General features: G+C 46.3%; 2 long non-coding RNA genes across 3 annotated transcripts; both read left to right on the top strand.

The window, feature by feature from the left end:
• Positions 1 to 143: 143 nt before the first annotated feature.
• LOC135282739 (uncharacterized) lies at positions 144 to 6,854 on the top strand. Of its 2 annotated transcripts, none has more exons than XR_010348782.1 (3): positions 144 to 567; positions 647 to 841; positions 5,583 to 6,854. It is a non-coding gene; the product is annotated as an uncharacterized LOC135282739 (long non-coding RNA). The 2 variants fall into 2 exon arrangements; XR_010348781.1 differs by having other exon boundaries at positions 1,564 to 6,854.
• Positions 6,855 to 8,445: 1,591 nt separating this feature from the next.
• On the top strand, positions 8,446 to 11,229 carry LOC135282742 (uncharacterized). The gene is made up of 3 exons (XR_010348785.1): positions 8,446 to 8,732; positions 9,513 to 9,680; positions 10,414 to 11,229. It is a non-coding gene; the product is annotated as an uncharacterized LOC135282742 (long non-coding RNA).
• The last annotated feature ends 5,998 nt before the right edge of the window (positions 11,230 to 17,227 follow it).

The following is a 17,227-nucleotide window of genomic DNA, read 5'->3' as shown; positions in this document are numbered from 1 at the left end:
CCGGCCCCCCAGCTCTGTCCCGGCCGCGCGTTCTCGGGCGCTTCCCAGGCACGGAGCGCGTTCGGCGCCGCCCGCCCGCCCTCTCCCTCCTGAGGGGACGGGGCAGCCCCCGCGCGCGGCCGGCGGGACAGGGGTGTCCCCACACACCTCCCCGAGGGCTGTGCCTGCCCTCTGCTCGTTCCCTCACTGCTGTCCCGAGTTCTCCCTCAGTTATGTTCCATTTTCCCCTCCGTTTTGTCCCTCTTCGATCTCTGCACGCTCCAAGGCTGGGAAAGGGGCCTCGCCACATGCAACACGCCATCACAGGGGCACAGCTTAGCTCCCCTCATTCCCTCACTGCTGTCCCAAGGTTTCCCGCACTCAGAGCTGATTTCCTCCTCAGTTCTGATTTTCATCATCCTTTTTTCACCCCCATACCCCCAAAGTAGCCTTTCCCCTCAGTGTTGTGGCTTGTGGGCATGAGGGAAGAGACTTTCCTCTTGAGAGCCATCATCCTTCTTTGCTTCGAGGTGGCAAAAGGCAGCTTCACCAAGGGAGCAGGTCACCATGGCAGTCTTGGCTACCGAGGTACACAAACCCACCATATCCCCTCATGGTGGCCCTCACACCTCCTGCCTCCCTCACGCCTCTTCCTTTGGCTCCACAGCTTCTGGTTCACAACCAAGGAATCAGCCTCCTTATCCCAGCCATTGTGTGGTCAATGCCAATGTAAACACCACAGAAGGGCATCCCAAATCACAGCACAGCCTCTAGCCAGGAGGAGCAGCATGTGCCAGCACGGAGGGGAATGAAGAGTCCACATGGACCCTCAGGGTTCAGAGAGGCAGCAGTGGTTAAACAGGTCAGGCTGGCTGAAGCCAATATGGTCATTTGTTGCACAATAACCGGTTGAAGCTAATGTTACCTTGTCCACAGCCCTGGCTGTGTTTTTCTCATCATGTTTTCTCTCTACATAGAGTCTAGACTGTGAGAAATCTGGGGCAAGCCCACTCATATGGCTCAGCTCAGTGGAGCTTTATTCATGGCAAATAGGTTTCCATGGGAAGCTGTTGAAATCCAATTGGCCTTCTCTTGGTCCAAGTTATTGGCCCAGCAGTGAGAGAAATGTGTCAGTGCTACAAAATGGACAAACACAATGCTTGTTGTGGCAACGAGTGAAAATGTGAGGGGTCTGATACTGTACCTAGTGATAAAGGCTTCACACCCAAACCACAAAGATGGTGCAAAGTCCTTGGAAGTTGGGTTGAAATTAAAAGTGCCCCCACTGCATCCTCCTGAGGGAGTGGATCCCACTATGTGTTCTTACTAAAGTCAAAAGAGAAGGCTAAGGATGCCCAAATCCACCTTTGACTGAAATGAGGGGCCCTCCTCAGAGTGACTGAAGCGATTTGTATGTGCTGAGCTGTGCGGAGGAATGTCACTGATTTGTAAATGTCAAACAGGCACTGAGCAGCCCACACACGAACCTCAGTGAATTCTTACCTCTGACCCGCTCGTCAGCTCCAGCAGCTGCACGGGCAGATTTAGAGCCCCTTACTGTAAGGGCTCTCATGTCTCACACAGGCTGCGGCTGATCTGAAAATGTCAAAGGGGACTGAAGGTCAAAATTTCCATAAATTAGTCCCTGGCTTGCTACCTATCAAGTAATAGGATTCTCTGGCCAGTTAACACTGTGAAGTCAAGGCAATCAGCCCAGCAGTTCCCCTGCAGCCCAGTTCCCTGCCCCTCTCCTGAACTGGCTCAAGACCATGTGTGCAAGGGGAAGGAGTGTCTTCAGAGCTGCTTTCCTCCTCGGAGAAAAAAGGAGCAGGACAAAGAGACACTGGGCAGGGGTGAGTGCACCATCCTTTTGTCCTAGAAAGCCCTGTTTTAACTTGGGGAACAGTCGAGAGGAGACTGGTTTTTCTGTTTCTTGTTTTGAGAAAACTACAATGCAATCTTTCCCAGACCTAAATAATGTATGTTTCTAAAGGTAGATTTCAGTACAACACGTGTTCAGCTCAGAAGTGGTTGTTATGGTTTAGGAGTTGCTGAGTTCCAAACAGCTGAAGACACAAAGCACTGCTGAGCATCCCCCAGCACTGGTAGGGATGTTGACTTCATTTATGAGTGGCAAAACTGCTGCTGGTTCTTGCAAGGCATGTGTAGACACACCTAATGTTGGTATTGTTATTATGGTGGTTGTTGTTGTTGTTCTGCAGCGTGTGTGTGAGCTGTGGTGGTATTATTGTTATGGTTATGATTAGTAATTTGTTTAAAGTTAGTAGTGTGTTGCACAGGGCAGGCAGGTGGTAAGAAATGCTCCTGTCCTGATGGTTGTGATGGAAGTGACTCAGACTTTGGTCAGTATCTGGAGTCACAGTATCTTGCTCTTGGCCCGTGAAAATCAGCCTAAATGGAAACTTGGTGAAGGATTCAGTGTGCAGACACAGATGTATATATGGTGTGGTAGAATTATGCCTGGTGAAATGGGATTTAAATATTGCACTGTGCCCTGTCAAAGGAGAAAAGGAGAAAAACAATTTTTTTCAGCTGAGGCCATGTTGCTTTACTGAAACCTTCCTTAGTTCAGCACTTCTTCATTTGCTGAAAGGAATCACCAGGGACTGGTGCATTCCTGTGTCTTGGCCTGGGAAAAGGGAAACTGGGCCCTTGTGTGTATGGTGGGACAAGGAGGAAGGAAAAGTCTGGACGGGAGTTTTCTAAAGCAGCTGAGTAGAGACAAACAGGTGCAAACACAGTGGTACAAGGGCAGCAGTGTGAAGGCACAGCCTGGGGGAGAGTGACCTCCACTACCAGCACTGTCTCCAAAGGAAAAATCCTGCCTTGCTGTGAATTTGAGTGTAAAACTGCAAATAAGAAGTAGGGAGTCAAGTAGCAGAAAACTAGGGAATATTCCAGCAGGACTGTATCTGTTAAGATTTTCTCTCAGGCAGTGGTGCCATCCTGACAACAATAACAACAATTAGAGGGCTTTTTGAGGCACACATTTCTCAGAGCTTCTCCAACTTTTTTTTCATTGATCTGTTTGTTACAAAACACAGAATCCCAGGCCCAGTCCTGAAACAAGTGGGAGGTCATAAGAGAGGGACGGTGTGGACAGTGGGGGCAGGAACCCAGACAGCCCTCCTGATGTGAGCAGCTCTGCTCCTGGATAAAAGCTGGTATCTTTTCTCAAATCCACCGGGATATGAGCCTCTCCATGCTTTTATGAGTCCTCTGCCTTCTGTTTTCCTAGCTGTTCTCTTAGCTAGGTTTGAGTACTTTAGGAATCTGCCGTCCCACAGACATGGCAGAGAGTCAGCATCACGTGCTAAGTTTCCTTCCACTGCTGCCAGGCTTGAAAGACAAATACAGTGAGGGAAGAAAGAGACAGGATACAAACACCTACATCAGGACTTTTTCTGAAGCAGGCTGGGTGGCAAAACAGGAAGAATGCTAGGAATGTCCATTCTGGTTCACTGTCGAACCCGAGCCTTGAGAACACCCACAGTGTAACTCCAGTCCCAGTAAGAATGGCTCGGGCCACGGTGGGATGTAACTGTGCTCTCTGGTTCTCCCCAAAGAAGAGCAGCCTTCCCTCTCTCCTCATCAGGAGCCATGACACTGTGAAGGCACCAAATGTCCTGATGACACTGTTGAAAGGCACCAAAGCAGCAGCATCACTGAAGGGGGTATGACCACAGAGCAGGACCCAGGTCTGTCAGACCCAGACCACCCTTGCCTGGCACACTGCAATTGTTCACCTCAGGCCAAAATGATTCCAAGCATGAGGGCAGAAAACCAATGCTCACTGCACAGGTCCAGATGTGATACAAAGAGCAGGAATCACATCCATAGTACTGGACCTGGAAACCACATGCCAATAATGATTAATTTTGCAGAGTGGCAGAGTTCAAATCAAAGGAACCTTTCTGCCTGAAAAGCAGAGGCTATTTATCAAGAGATAAAATCACCTCCTGATAGATCTACTCATTTATTTTTAGGCAACCCCTACATCAGAAATTTTTTCAACCTTGACTCCCTAGTTTGGCTGTCTGCTCCTGTGAAGGCCACAGCCCCCTCAAGTGATGGCTGCACCTGCTCTGGCCCTGCTACCCTCACCAGACAAACAGCCCTCCTAGCAGTGACTTGGAACAAACTGTCTGGCAGGAAACGGGGATGAAAAGCACAAGAATCTCCTTTTCTGGGGTCAGGAGTGCCTGTTCTTGGCAATAAATCAAAGGAAGCAAATTTCCTTTGAATAGCCTGGACTTGAACAAAGCGGTCCATCTCCCAGACAAGGCAGTAGACTTTGTGACTGCAGGAAAGAAGGATGATCTTTGAAGAGCATGCACAGGGTTGTATGCGAGTGTTGCCTTTTCATATTTTACTGCAGTGTGTAGATTTGTGCCACAATCCAGACAAAAATCCCCAACTGAACGCTGTATTACAGAATGAGCAAAGGCTCTGGAGCACAGAGAAATTGTCAAGACTTCTGCTGACACTACTGGCCTTTGAGTAGGGTGCCACATGATGAGTATTCAGTTGCCTGTGGTGTCCAGTCAGATATTGTTACATACCTGAATCAAAACACACCTCCCTGCCTTACTGCCCCAGAGAAGGAGCTGCCTGTTATCCTGTGAAATTTCCTCTGCTTGTCTGTCAGGGCTGCTGTACTGTAATCTTGGAGGATAATCAACAGCGAAACCATTCATAAATCACAGCAAACAGAAAAGACGCCGATAGGGTCTTAAATTTCAAGCCTGTGAAGCCATCATTTCAACAATGACAGTCAAAGGGGAGATTAAGAATTCTTTTACATGGAAAAGTTTTTCTTGGAAGAGCAACCCTTTCTTTGGTTGCCTGTAACTGCAGTCATGTGGATTTGATTTTTACATGGCCCTTCTGCCCGCTTGCAGGGAATGCTCTGCAGCCCCAACGGGCCTGTTCTCACACCAAACTGGCTTGTGGAGGGACAGCAGCGGGATTGGAATAAGGCAGCAAAAATGAAGGACTTTGATTTGCCCAGTGCTTACAGAGGCCAAATGGGCTGCCTCTTTGGGAGGCAGTGGCAAGATGTTCCAGACCCCTCTTGGCTCAAGTCCACCATGCCTCTGGGTCCAACTGCAGAATGGGACTAAGACTGGTGCCTTGTTTTATGGTGCCAGTAAAGTATTTGGAGATTAACTGTACTTGCACCTCATGGTGTTTAAAGGTGTGAGGGTATTGTGAAGTCTGTTGCCAGAAAGGGAATGTAGGGCTGGATTAACACCGCACCTGGAGGGCAGGTGATTTTTTTCTGATCCAAGTGGAGTCTTGTCTTGCCCTGTTCATTTGGACCAAGTGCTGTGCTAGGAAGAAAGGAGGGAGGCTGCATAGTTCTTGCCTTCCCTGCTGTGGATGTTGACCAGCAGTGAGAGCCTGAAGAAGATGCAAGGGGAGCAGAGGAAGAAACACCAAGTGGTGGAATACAGTCTGTATGCATCTGCTTCCTTCAGATAGTCTTCCATTTAGAGTGGAAACAAGGTGGCTCTCTGCTGGTTTGTTTACTCTCTCTGATTTCTGGACATACACCTTGCTCCCTCCTTCTGCTTTTCTAGCCTGCTTACTCCTGTGACAAGCAAGGGAAAATATCACCATGGGAAGGACGCCTCTGTTCTAAGCATGATTAAAGAAGAAGAGCACACCAAAAGGTACTTTGAAGAATTCAAAACTCTTTGAAAAAGCATGTATTTCGTAGCTTAAGATTTTCTGGAATTTTTTTTAATGGAAGAAGCATGGATAACTGAGGATAACTCTCCCCAGGAAAATAAAACACGTCTTTTTTTCCCAGATTTTTCTTGTAAGCAATCATTTAAAACACAGGACCAGAGCAGAGATGTAAAGCCTCACTGAACAGCTTAGAGATGAAATTCTTGACTCAACAAATAGGTGTCATTATAAGAACTCTTACAGTTCGTATTCTTGGCTAGCCTGTTGTGATAGTGTTGTGTCTCTTTGATTTATGACACATTATTCCCTCCTGTAATGTCTAACAGTCAACGGCACATTTCTTCTCCAGCTATCCACCCCATTTAGCACATTTATAAAGCTTGGAAGGACAACAGCAGCTCTCAAATTGCCTGTTGGGATGGGGCACGTTGAAAACGGCATGACGCAGTGACACGTGATGGACAATGGGGGAGACGTTCTCTTAGCTCTATTTCCTCCTGCTCTAAATCAGCTATGACATGAAAGAAATTATTTGGCACCATATGGTGACCTGAGGATTGGAAGGCCGTCTTCTTCCAAGAGCAGTAGCTGTCAACCTGTCACTTGTGGAAGAAAACCAAGAAAAGCAATTCTAGTCAGCTTAAATTCACTGTAGAGGAGCTGCGTTGCTGCTGAGTCCACAAATGGGGGAGGGAAAGTCAGAACTCACTGTCCTAACTTTTCAAGTTAAAAGTCTTTGGTCCCCACGTCTAAGCTAATATCCCACTGAAAACCAACCTGAACATCTCTCCAGGTGAAAGAGTGGGAGCTGAGACTGGAGCCTTGCTGAAGGATATCGGCCCATAGATGCTGTAACTCAGTAAATTCATTGCTGGAGGTCATTTGCTGAAAAGTCTCCCACTTGTTTATCCTCATCAGCAGGCTCTTAGCAGATCTCTCACATACATCCCTCCTCTGGGGCTGTCTAGGGGCGAGCCTGTATCACTGGAATCCACTCAGCCTTTTCTGATTTCCATAATCAGAGGCAGAGAGAGCCTGACCTCTGTGTGGTGCTCAGAGGGACTGACCTGGGTACCTCTCGTCGGTTCTGCCCGTGCTGTATCCAGCTGCTCAACAGATGGGGCTGAGCCAAATCCCCTGGGATAGGATCCAGGACTGGACAGGCTGGGCAGGCAAAGCTCTCTGCATTCACTGAATTGCCATCAAGGTTTCAGCATTGGTGGATGGCCAAGTGTGGTCACCTGTCCCCTGGCAGCTGGGCTGAGACCACTGGAGTCATCAGCTAAATTACCTTGAATTGATGACCTGCAGACTTAAAGCTCTGCAACGCAGTTCCCATTATGCACCCAGCTCCCATTTCCTTTTGTATTTCTCTCATAGAAAAGTAACAGGAAAAGCTATTACTGGCTTTATGAAATGTAAGTTCATACAGTGTTTCCTATAAGTCTTCAAGCAACTCCTTGTTAAAGCAGATAAGTTAATCTGTCTTTTGATTCAGGTCACAGTACATTTTCAGCTTTAAATCACCACAGTACAGTAACTTATGGCATTTGCCATAGGAATGATGTTGAAAAAACAAGGAATCTGGGCAATTACTAGATGTATATTCCTGGTGAAAACAGCCCACGTAAAGACAGTGTCAGGGAAAAGGATGATTGATCATCTGGATTTTGCTCCCTGGTGTTTTCTTGCCCACTTTCTCCACAGTGTACTATTAACTGTTGCACGATTATTGTAATGGAACCTGCCAGCAGACCTTGCCACATGAGGAACTCAGGCACTGTCAGGAGCCCGAGTCAAAAGCTCAACAGAGATTTTTTATCCATGCAGGCTGAAACTGCACAGCCAGAGCAGTACAGTCCCTTCAGGCATTCAACTTTCAAAAATACCAAAGTAAGAGTTTTACCAGAGTTGGGTTTTTTCCCACTTTGAATTCTTGATAGAATGCTGTATGTTCCAGTCTTGTCTCAGAGCTCATTAAAGTCAATGTAAAGACTTTTGGTGACTTTAATTAGCAGTGGTCTGAACCCTAAAGCTGATCAAAACTCCCACCAAACTGTAAATATGGAGGTGTTCTGTTTGCATTGCAGATATAATATTTGGCTACAAGGCAGGGATGCTTGGAACTGTTTTCTCTATGCTCTCTGTGTGTCTTTCAGATGCCTGGTAGTTTTATTGGATTGTTTTTAATTATAGGGATTTTTTTATGAGGTCAAAAAAATGGCCAGTTTCAATCTCAATGCAAAACAGAAGCAACTGACAGCTCCTGAAATCAATGACTGAAATCTGGCTTCTCTTAAAGTAGGTGTAGTTTTATTCAGCTGTTGGCCACTGGTGTGAGAGTTTGTTCTCATGGTACCTCTGCTCCACCCACATGCCACAACCCCATGGGAAAAGTTCTAATGCTGAACCTGCACTGTGGAGTTTGCAGTGTGCAGGGCCAGTCCATGAAGCAATGGAAAGCAAAGAAAATCAGGGTGCAGTAGAAAAAATGTACAATACAGAGAGATTTTATTTCAAGCCTGTTCAAGGAAAAAAAACAAACGGGGAGAAACCCAAAGCTTTGCTGAATGGTATTGTTCTGAACTGCCTTTGGAAAGGTGTGTCACTTGTTCTCTAGGCTGCCACAACACCCTGGGATGCTGTAAAAATAGCTGGCAGTGCCTGACTGACAGGCAGGAGACGTGTGACCCTAAATTATGGTGTTTTCCTTTTCATGATGAAATGAATGCTGCCTTAGACAGAGGCTGAAATACAGATGTTTGCGGTGGGAGTGCCATTTTAGGCCCGTTTCTTTTTGAAACTGGGCTTGGAATTGCCAGGGATCAGCAGAGCTATGGGCTCACAAAGAGGGCACTGTCTTTGAGGAATCTTTACATAAGCCCTGCACAACCAAGGCAACAGGAGTTTGCACAGCTGCTGCTGGAAGCAAACATGTACTTTTAGCTGACCTGGGCTGATGACTTTGGGCGTTAAATCTGACGCTTTCCAGATGTACAGACCTCTCCTGCCACAGTCCCCAAACATTCAGTCCCCAGGTAAAAAGGAAAATAATAACAATAATAATAGCAATAGTAAAAAGGCACTTATAAATGCCACACTGTAGTGTATATTCCAGACCTGAAATTTATAGGTTGCATGGTCCAGTTCAAAGGTGAGTGGCATTATCTTCTCTAAGAGCTGTGTTTTGAACTACACTTGGTTCAGAGTTAATTAGTGCTGCATCTGTCTTGCTTCTCATCTCTGGTTAAGCACCTTGTTCAGAAAAGGTGGCTAAATATCCAGACCTTTTGAGAATTGGCAAATATCTGTCTGTGAGCATAAGACCCCAGGGAACAGCCCTAAATCTGTGCTGAGCCCATAAGCATTCAGAGGACAAAGGCCAAATAATCAGAAAATTAAATTTTGTGCTTCATGACAAAACCGTGCACATCAAGGGACAGGCTTACAAGTGAGGATGGGATGGGATGGTTGTGAAATATTGTCACTGGACAAGTGACAGGGAATGAGCTGGCTGCTCCCCAACCCCATGTCCCGACTCTGTGTGTGCTGCTGCAGGCTGTGAGTTGTGCTGTGGAAGTCACTGCTGACTGCACAGCAGGCTCTGGGTTGACACAGTTCACTTGATTCTCAGAAGGAAGTGGAACCTCATCCTTGCTCCAGACCCAGCATAAATTGCTTTCCTCCCTAGACTGGGTATTTTTAACAATAATTCCTGCCCTCACGCATCTCTGCAGCCTTTGGATGTTCTTAGGGAGGGTGATTAAAGGGCGTGGGGTGCTTGAAGTGGATCATTTATTTTATTCCATTTTATTTAGGTGTGGTATTTATAAAGGCTCTAAAATTGGCAGCAAGAGAAAGGCACATATTCTTCTGTCCTGGAGACTGCCCCAAAACAGACAGCTGCAGCCCAGCCTCTCCTTATTTTCCCTGCCAGTTCTCTCAAGCATGACTGGTTTGAGGACCACCTTCAGTGAGATCAAAAGGTGATTTTCCCTGTGCTTGCACCACATGCCACTTCACTTTCACACTACCTGTCAGCTGGGTGGCAAGTGAGACAGGAATGAATTCTGGCCTCCCTTACTTGAACCATGAACATCTCCAGGAAAGACAACGAGGCAGTGAAGGTGAAATTGGATCTGAGAGAGCCTACAAAGCCCTAGAGATGTGTTCTTGCCATGGTGAGCTGAGGCACCCAGGGAAATGGTTACTCAAAACTCTCTCTCATCAGCTGGGATCCTTTAATCTCTCCTCCCTGGTGCATTGCATGTCATCCTGTGAAAGCATCCTGGAAATACAACGGCTGCAGTTGCAGGGAGAACATGGATATTTGGTGCTCATTTCTGCAGGACTTTTGAGCTGTAGAGCAGTAAGCTTCTCACATCTTCCTTCCTTTCTTAATAACAGCACTGCAGTGAAAGGAAGGTTTGCTCTCTTGAAACCTTTGTTTTTCTCTCTGGCTGTTATGAAACACCAATATTTCCAAATTTTTCACGGAATAAAATTTCAAAACATCTTGCTTTGCAGAGGGAAATTAGTTTTGCTCCAACATTTTTTGATCAAAAGTTCTGGTATGCTCCAAATTGATGTATTTCACTGTAGTTTGTTCAATTAACCCTAAAAGCTTCACTTTAACTCCACTCAATGCTGAACATCAGCCCTAAATTGGATTTCCTTCTAGCAGCTCTCATGCAGTAACTTAATACCTGTATTTTTCAGGGAACAATGTGTAGCTGCTGTGATGTCTCACAGACCTTTAGAGTCTCTGCACCATGGCAGATGGAGTCCTCGAGGAAACAGCCTGCAGGAAAGATGAGACATCTAAACCACAGCCCACTGAGACTGTGTACTTATAGGAAAATGAGGTTTTAATGGTTTATTGAACACATTGAAACCAAAACATAGTTTCTGATTTTGTTCCAACTGGCCCTAAAGAAAATATTTCTTCTTGACTTTTCTTAATTGAAAAAAAAGGGGACATTTTTATTTCTCTATTGTGAAAGGAAAGAAGGTTCAGAATCAGGATGTTTTTCTCCCTGAAAATTTCAATTTTGTGCAAACTGCCTCTTTACTGGGCAGCCTTCCCAAAGGGAATCCCCAGCCAGCCCCAGTGCTAATATCAGTGCACAGTGTTTGGAGCCGATCCAAAGGTCATTCACGCCATTAGACATTTTTATCGTGGACTTGAATAAACTTTGGACCAGGCTCTTTTGGCAAGAGCATGCACAGTCTGGAAACCTAAAAATAAATCCTGATTTGGAGCCATCCACAGCTTTTCAGTCACCATGATGGTACATCGGTATGAGCTTGTCAGAGAGGTGATGAGGTGATTTGGTCTCCTCTGTAGCTGGAGAATCTTTAGCTGCTTGTTGAAATAAACAAGGGAGAAGATGGTGTTCCACAAGCTCAATGTTAAGACCTCTTGATGAAGAATTTTCCTGTGATGCATCAGCCCTGGAAGGTTGAGATAGAAGGTGTTGTCTCAAGGGATGATCTGGTTTTCTCTTCAAGAAGATTTTCAGCATAATAGCTCCTGGAATATGTAAGACTGTCATCCCCAATCCTAGGAAATGGAGAGGACCCTCCATGATGCAGTTTGTCTGCAGCAGTAGTTTTGGGAGCCAGCAAAAGGGGCTGTGCCAGAAGGGAAGAAAAACTGGTCAAAGTACAGAATTTTCCTTGTTTGTCTCCTGTCCATGATCTGAGACATTCACAGGAATCCAGGGTGAGAAAACCCTTGGTAACAGTGAATCTCTATCCTGCCGTTCACCATCGCTGTGCACCATGAAGAGATCACTCTGAAATTCTGACAGGGAATATCATGCTGTAATTACCATGTCCAAACCCTTTCACCTGGAGTTCACTCCAGCTCTCTACAATGACCTGAGTCAGATCTGTGTGTGGAAAAAGCAAAGTGTTTCCAGCATCTCAGTTTTATTTCTACTGGCACAAGTGTTTCCTTGTGTCTGGTGCTGCTTGCTGGCTGATGAACCCTTGGCTGAACACAAATAACAGGTCACTTGCTGAGGTTGTGTAAGTGGCCACATGAGGGAGAAAAATGGAGAAAGTCAGAGGCCCTTAGTCAGGTGGCCGTGGACTTTCTTGTGCCTACAGACTGTGGTGGATGTCAGGCCTAATTCCCTCAGTGCTAGTGACAGCACTGATAGGACAGAAAGTCCATCCAAAGGGCTCACCTTCAACTACTTGGTCTATTTCCGTCCTATATATCTTTTCCTATCCATCTGGGTATCAGATATTTTGTTTTCCGTCCACACAGGAAGGAGTTTGCCCTTTCCATGAGGTTTGTAGCCACCACTCTTTTCTGTGGGTCCTTCATAACTGGTTGTTGTGATTCTCCTGATTCCCAAGACAGCTCTCTCGTCTGCAGCAGTCCCTGTTTAAGGGTGTTAAGTTGTGGCAGTAATAATGCTGGCCCTGGTGAGAATACAAATGTGTAGTTTGTTGATCCTGGCCTGCAGAGCAGTACTACTGCCTGGCAACTGCACCACAAGAGCTGGCAGGCAGACTGATTTCCAGCTCACTGCTCTGAAAGGGGAAAGGGTGTTTTCAAATTTCTTCTTTCCCTCCGTCTGCTCCAAGTCAGATGCTGCCAGGAAGCTTTGGAGAGAAGCTCTGGTGTTCATCTGCGCCTCCCAAGCTGAGTATGATGGCCAGGCTCATTCTCCAGGACTTGGATACCCAGCAAAATTTACTGGGTCTCAGCAGTGGTGGGGGTCACTGGAGGCTCAATGTGAGCAGCATGTGGGGCAGTGAAGAACTGAGGTCCTGACAGAGCATGGTTTTGGGGGACTCCTGCCAGAAGTGGGGGTCACTTCTAGTCATCCACTGGTCAAACAGGCTAATTCTAAAGGCAGAAGCCAGGTTTCAGATGTTCATGTGGTCACACATTGCAGGGAGCATCACATGCTGGCTCCCCTTCACTGAAGAACTGCAGCACACACCAGAAGTGCTTGGCTGAATCAGCGTGTGCTTCGATGTCCTGTGGATTACTGTGAATTACTCTGCTGAAGGACGTCAGGGACACATTCTGGACTGGCAGCATGTCACATCTCCACTCTGTGTTGCCCAAGGATGTGAAGGAATTCGATACCTCAGGAGGGAAAGATGTGTTTCTATGCTATACCACTGATACTTTCTGAATCTACAGTGTTCAATCCAAGTACTCTGGGACACCCAGGGACACCTTACATTCAGTTATTCTAAGGCTGTATTTTGTATCTGGTTTAATGGGACTGTCCCATCTGACAGGGAAAGGCAGAAACTAGAGAAAAGGAGCTTATGAGGATGTCTGTTGTTGGCACTTTCCCACCACCTCCTCTGCAAGGAAACCTGCAAACCCTTTTTGGGAGCAGCATATTGTCCTAAGCACAATCATGTGTTCACTGCACAGAGCACTTAAATGTGTGTGTGTGTGTGTGTGTGTTAGGGGCCAGCTTTTCATTGAAGCCTGGTCCCATTTCAGTCTCTCTTCCTGAATGTTCAGTGTTCAGAGGCCTGAGCTAAATACGAGTGAAAATGTGCCAGGGGGCTTTGCTGGGGTTGCTCACCAGCAGAACAACCATGCCAGCAAATTAGGGAGAAAACAAGCCCCACCTGATTTGTTCTTGCCCAAGGGCAACACTCATTTATGCACCCTGTTTGCTCCATATAACATGGGTACACATATGTTACCATGTCCAACCAGCTACAAAAATGCTGTGGATCCTTGGGGGCCCTTGGGAGGCCTGGCATTATCTTTTCTCAGGATGTCAGTGAAATGTTTACATCCATGAAGCACAGTGTGAATTAGACATTGCTCCATAGCCAAGCTTTCTGATTTAATTTTGGATGGGGCAAATGCAGAGCACAGAACAGCCCTCATGCAGATGTTCCTGTGCTTCTTTGAAAAGTTTAAATTATCTGCAGGGCTCCATAAGGAGGCAAAGCCCCACTCAAATGGAGTTAAGGTGACACTGCTTTCTGTCTGCCCAGGGATCTTTTTTGAAGTGCACTCTCATGGTTTATGAATTTTTGGAATTTTTTTCTTTAGTTTACCTTTTACAGCAATATCATCTTCAGCCTTGACAGTTTGCAGTACCAAATTTACCTGTCAGTATCAAATTTATCTGTCAGTGTTTGTGAAGATGACAAAAAAGCCTCCACACCTTATAGCAGCACCATGAGTTTGGTTTGGAACTGGGTTGGGATGGGATGTCAGTTTGTACAAAATACACCCAGGAACACTTCACCTGCCCTCAGGGAACAGCCACTTCTGGGTGAAAGGCAGCAGCTGTTCCATGCTTCATATAAATAGTGATAGAAGAATGTATGGCTGAAACTTCAGAGGGGGATCTATGTTGGCAAAAGTTAATTGCCCTGTTTGCAAATGGTCTAAACAGAAAGGTTAATGCCCAGGGATTGTACAGGCACAACCTTGATTTTCCATCTGCTTTGATGTCTCAATTAGTAGAACTCAGGGCAAGGGCAAGGGGGAGCAACTCTTTGGATGTTTCCAGCTTTTTTGGGGGGGAAGAAAAAAAAGGTTTATTTATTAGAATAGGCAGGTCACAATTTAACTGAGAGATTGTTAAAGGAATTCAGAGCCTGTGGGATTTATGACAAGGTGATGAAAGAGGAACTCTGATAGTTACTCAATAAGCTTCTTTTTCCAAGAACATAAAGTTTAAAAAAAATAAATTTAAAAATGAGGATTTTTTTTTTATGAATGGGTTCTTGTGGTGTGCAGGCTGCTAACACTATCAACATTGTTTCTGGGGAACTCCAGGCATCTAATCAATCTTCATTCTGTAAGAAAACGTTCCAAATTATACGAAAACCACATGGCTTCTCCTGTTTGTAGGGAAAAACCTGACCTGACCCCATCTGTGCTCCAGAATGGCTGAGTTCCCACCTTAGGACTAATTCCAGCAAGAGCCGTGATCCATTTTCATTGTCCTAGCACACAGGAGAAGGCACTTTGTGTAAAGACACAGCTTTCCTTCGGATCCCAGCGAGGGAGTTGTTCCAAGGAACGTGTGGAGGGAAGGATGGGACTGGGATCATTACCATGGACATCCAGGCCATTCCAGGCCGTTTGTGTCTTTCTAATTATCTGCCTGAGCTTGCTTCCCCTGCAGCCTCCTCGCTGCCAGATCCTTCCCACAGGTTCCATTGCTGTGCTGGATGCTGGCGTGCTGTCTGCTCCTGCTCCAGCACTGCCCAGTGGGAGGCCAGCCCTCGCTGGCTGCATCCACAGGGCATGTTACAATCCTGCTTTCAACGGCACAGGGGCTGGGAGCACCCTCAGACAACATCTCTTCCTTTCATTTGACCTTTCTACACACACATTATGCCACAGGCATAGTGGGTGTAAAATAAATATTTGTTATATTTGTGTCTATAAAAACGCAAGTTCACAAAGCAAAATGCATTTTTTTTCCTTTGAAGAAAAGGGACTTCTGCTGAAAAGATGTTATCCTTTGAATACAAGTAGTTTGTCTCATAAATTACCCTGCTGTTTCCTCAAGATCTTGTGCAGAAGTGTTGTGCATTCTGGTCACCAGTTTCAAAGCCTGGTTCAAACCAAAGCAAACTGCAACAAGTCATCTCTGGAAAGCAACTGAGCTGTGAATAAGTCTGGAGATCAAAAGAAAGAAGCTACTGACAAGACAAATGAGTTGGCTCTTTAGATATAGCCTACAGTTACAGGGCTTGCTTCCATTTCCAAACTTCAGCAAACATAGGAGGCAATTTTAGATTCTATATTTTGGCTTATAAGAATGGGGAGCAATGTGTAAATAAAATTAAAGGCAATGTGATGTAGCAGAGCACTGGACTGGGATCTCAGGTGGCTGAACTAGCTGGGTCATGGGAACCTCTCTGTGTTTCGTTTTTCCAGAGGACATCCTGCTCTTTTGCAGAAGACTTTGACAGAGAGCAGGATTAATTAATATAAGAAAATAACCCTTCACATAAGAAAATCTTTTTCATACATCCTTACATAAAGAAACCCCTCTTCAGTTGCTTATAGCAGAAACTGCCATCACAAGAACTGAAATCTGTCTGTGTGTGTTTTCCTTCTTGTGGCCCTGATTAGCCACATCCGAGGTGGTCATTAGCCCTGGGGGCATCCCTGGTCCCTAATGGCCCTGAGGGTCTCCACCCAAACTCTCTGCCTACACGGAGGGCCCTTGAATTCAGCTCAGCCCTGAGGCTCTCCCCTCTCTCCAAGAAATGCTGTAGGGATGTCTGCTCCTGGACTTTGTTGATTTAGTCCCTGAATCGTTGACTGTTCCTGTCTTGACCTTGGATGTTCCTTGACCTTGCTTGGTGCTGTCTGGACTGTGTCTGACCCTGCCCTGCATTCCCAGGCTGTGCTGTGGATTCAGCTGAAGCTGGCTGCCACCTCCCCTGCTCTGCCCACTGCTCTCAGGAGTGCTGGGGCTGTTTGGCACAGGCCTGGCACTGCTGGCCTTGGTACTCTGCTTGGGGTTTGGCTCCCTCTCCTGAAAGGAGCAGCAGGCTTTTGACAAACCCTCATGCAGAAGTTAGCAAAGGAACTGTGATGAATAATTGTGGCCTTTCAGGTCACAGCACTCTCAGGCTTTCCTGGCCAGATCTGCTTCAGGCTCTGCCTGTTTCAAGACTGCCTCTTTCCTCCCTCTATCTGTGGGGAGCAGCAGGTGTCTGGAGAAGTCCAGCAGAGCTGATGCTTCACTGGTGACACATTACTGAGTTCATTAGGCTGCTGCAGCTGACTCGGGTTACCTGTCCTTTGCAGCCCATCCAGAGGCCAGAAGGCTGAGGACCTTTCCTTTAGCATTAAAAAAAAAAATAAAAAAAATTAAATCACACAAGCAGCTACAGCTGTATGGAGCTGCTTCTTGTGTGCATATCTAAGTCACATCTGGATTGTTAGACAAGACATCCATAATGTCACCCTCCTGCCTCAGCCCAGCAGTGCCAAGTGCCCCAGCACACTGCCTGCCTGGACCTGGCAGCACAGATGTCCCCCACCTGTGCTTGGCTCTGCGTGGCCTCACGTGCTCACAGGGCTAGCTAGTGAGTAGCTCCAGGGTCTGGTGCAAGCCTCTTTATTCCCACAAAAAAAAAGAGAAAGAAAATAAGTCCTCTGAGGTGAACCTGCCTGTACAAATGTTTTCCTACTTGAATGTTTTCTGAAATATAAAACACCTGCCATCTGGGTAAATACACCTCAAGGAGAAAGGGGTAGTGTCTGGGGCAGGTAAGCCTGCCTGGACCTTCTCAAACATATTTGGAAAAACACAGTCAACTGGAAAATCCTAAATATTGTTGCTTCAGCACGCCTGCACTGGTCTTTGTTGCCCAGAAAGCTTTGGTAACTAGCATTCATATGTTCCTGAGCCATGTGAGCAAGTTGCTTGGTCAAAATTGGGGCAGAGTGAAGCCTAGATTGCCTGACTGCTGCTTTTTAACTTCCCACCCTGCAGGCTATGAAAAAACACTATGATTTTATTAATCCAGGAGACCAAGGCTGCTCTGACAGCCAGAC

The sequence above is a fragment of the Passer domesticus genome, chromosome 17 (assembly GCF_036417665.1).
Source record: "Passer domesticus isolate bPasDom1 chromosome 17, bPasDom1.hap1, whole genome shotgun sequence".
Classification (NCBI taxonomy): domain Eukaryota; kingdom Metazoa; phylum Chordata; class Aves; order Passeriformes; family Passeridae; genus Passer; species Passer domesticus.
Note: the sequence above shows the minus strand (reverse complement) of the source record. Positions and strands in the feature narration are given on the sequence as shown.